The following is a 3538-nucleotide window of genomic DNA, read 5'->3' as shown; positions in this document are numbered from 1 at the left end:
TTAATTTAAAAATATATCTGTATATTTTAAAGAGTTGTAAGCATACATTATAATTCTTTAAGAAGTTGATAACAATAATATTTTTTTACAAAAAAAAACATGTAATTCGATACAAGATTTGAGTATAAAATGCCGGTAGTGGTACTACTACCTTTGTTTGGAGGTGATTAATTAATTTTGTTTCGATTAAATATATTATAAGTATCAATAGTTTAATTCGACAATCTACAATTTTTGACTGAATTTTTATAATATATCGTACATTTTTTAGGAGTTATTTATTTTTTAATAAAAATTTGAAAGAACTTCACTTCTTTCTATTTTGAATTCTAGAATAATCAATTATAATTTTTGTATTAAATTTAGTTTATTAATAAAATTATAACTTTAATTAATCGTATAATATTGAGAAACATGTGACTTAATTAGAAAAACTACTGTAATTCATATCTTATTCTGTATACACATAGTGCACTATTTATGATCATGGCTTTTACTAAATTAACTAGGAACGCTAAATTATGTATCAAAATGCTTACTTAAATGTTATAAATTCTTGTTGAAATTTCTAGAATCAATAATAGAATATTATTCCCCTGATTCGTATTTGAAGAAGAAAAATCAATAAAACAATAATGCCTATAGCAAAACATACCTTCTCAGCTTGGCTTCGAAGATAAAAATTGTTGGATTTATCTTTATTTTATATTAAGATTCAGAAAACATACTTTCTTTAAAACAACGAATGGACATCATTGATTTATAGTATAATGTATATAGTATTGAATATAGGATAAATTTCAACAATAAATAATATTTTCCTTGATTCTAAGATAAGTTATTTACATCTTGATAACAAAGCTATCATATTTAAATCGAAGATTCAAATATTTTTAAAACAATAGAGTATTTGCATTAAGTATGTAAATATGTTACTTAATTTTAGAGTATTTTTCTGTTTGTATTAACTCAGTTACTGATATTATTCATTTTAGAGGAGAGTGAAACAAGTTAACCATTGGGGTTAGATGACTTTTATAAATTAAAAAGTATATTATATTATTATCGAATTTTTTAGAAATACTTTTAAATATATTTACCAAAAAATATCATACTTTTCGAAACTAATCTAAATGAACACCTATGTTTGTTTCAAATCATACTTGCATTTTTTTATAAGAATGATATAATTTGTTATTTTATAGTGTATGATTAATGTTACTTTTATGAATATCGGTGGGTTATAATTGAAAATACAAAAAAAATGTTTAATTTATTTTTATTCTGTAAGTAATTGAGAGGTCTATGATATAAAAATCACTCTGTATACACCTAGTAACTTTATCACCTAGTGTTGTTATCACTAAGTAATATGATCACTTTTTGCCAGTTATCAAAAGTTTAATAATGAATTTTTCAGTTGGACCAAGATCACAATTATTTAAATTGTTCTTATTTTTAAACATTTCTATTGCCTCCTTTACATTGAGTCATTTGTAATTATTTACGTTTTTAATTAATTTTGTGGTTTTAATTATATGTCAATAAATGTTCAGACACCGGAAATTTATCATTTTCTTGGTTTTTAATATTCATCCTATTCGTTTAACTAATAAATCTAAAAAAATATATACCATCTATATACTTAACCTAACTTTTTGAATTTTTAAATTTACATACTATAATTTATGTGAAAGTATACAGGTATAATATAATTTACTGCTTAACAGATTATAATAATGATTGTATAAATATGTCAAAGTTATGATATAGTTTAATTATAAATAAGAAACATAATGAAAGGTATATGTATCATTACACGATGAAATTTATTTTAGAATATGCAATTGAAAAAGACGACAAACAAATAATTGAAAACAATTAGTACTGTTGTAATAGTAGTATTAATGAGACAAAAATTATGTAATCATCTTATTACTCATATTGTTGCGTATTAAAAAAAAATATTGTAAACTTTGATCACAATTAAACTATATGTCAATAAAAATATGTGGAAACACAAATAATGTTGATCCCATAATTAAATTTCAAAAAAAAAATTATAAAAAGACGGGTTAACGTGGCACTAAAGAACACTCTCGCACATAGAATCTCTCAAAGTCACTTTGTTCATCAACATCATCAGTGTGAATAGACACATTTTAAAAGAAAAAAATGAATACTTTTTATTTAAATGAAAATTATTCAAAGGCAAGTAAAATTGCTGAATGTAAAATCTCAATATAAGGAATAAAGTTAAAAGTACTTTTGGTAAAATTGAATCCATATAGAGCAGATTTCGTTTGAGCTGTTATTTTACGGTTGCCGATTGCTCTGGATTCTTGGTAAATTAAAATTTACACATACATATATTTTTGGTGATATTTCGTTTATTTGAAATCGTGTTAGTAAAGAAAAAAAAACCCTCGGAACACTGACCCCGATATAAAAAGTAACTAAAAAAAAAATAAGGAATTAATCTTAAGATCATAACAGTCTCAATTATGATAACAAAACAGATAAAATCATACAGTTTAACCAGGATTTAATAAGTGTCATTTTTTTTTATATCAGGAGCCATCTTATAGGATATGTGGGAATGTCACATCCATCAATGTTTATTAAACTCATTTATAGTCGTTATTTTTAGAATATATCGTGTTACTTTTTACTCATTCAGGTAACTTGTTGGTAAATTTATCACAAAGAATTAGAAATAAAGTTCTGTCGATACTCCCTAAAAATTATCTCTAGGATCATTGTTGATTAATATCATTTATATCATATTATTTAAAAATATACAAAAGAATTATCAATATTTTGATAAACAGTTTTCATTATGTATTTCACATTTTCTCAGGTAAAACTGGACCAATTTCATTCAACGATGTGTAAAAAGATCACAAATCGTATCCAGTTGGAGACATTGCACATAAAAATTGAAAACATTTCCTTCATTCCACGTAAATGGGGGAATTCCCCAAAAAAATTACAATTTTACTATTTAGTAATTTTTGACATTTTTCAACTCTTTTCACTTAAAACAGATTAGATATGATAAAAGTTTTTACTTTTTTTTTTCACTTTTTGTTCACGACAAAATTATCGTGTAAATTGTTATTGCACTGTTATTGAGTGTTCCATTAATAGTCCATCACTATAGTATTTTAAAATATGTGTTAATGAAAATAAGCGGCTATACGAATCTGACAATACTTATCAAAAACTGGAAAAAAGAAAACAGGAAATTATAGAATAATATATACAGGGTGGCCCACCACTCACTGACAACTTAAATAACTTTTGATCCAGTTAATATTTTTAGTTGATTTTTTTTTTTAATAATAGTTATACGTTAGGTCTATAGCTATATCTCAATAATTAATTTTTTTACATTTTATTAAAAATATTAATTATTTTTAAATTTTAAATAAAATGTAAAAAAAAAATCTAAGATAGCTATTTTGTAGAGTAGAATTTAAGAAAAATTTTAGTAAAAAAATATCTTATTAATATTCAGTAGTAAATATTCTGTAGC

Source organism: Daktulosphaira vitifoliae, unplaced genomic scaffold (assembly GCF_025091365.1).
Source record: "Daktulosphaira vitifoliae isolate Bord-2020 unplaced genomic scaffold, ASM2509136v1 Scaffold_1, whole genome shotgun sequence".
Lineage (NCBI taxonomy): Eukaryota > Metazoa > Arthropoda > Insecta > Hemiptera > Phylloxeridae > Daktulosphaira > Daktulosphaira vitifoliae.
Note: the sequence above shows the minus strand (reverse complement) of the source record.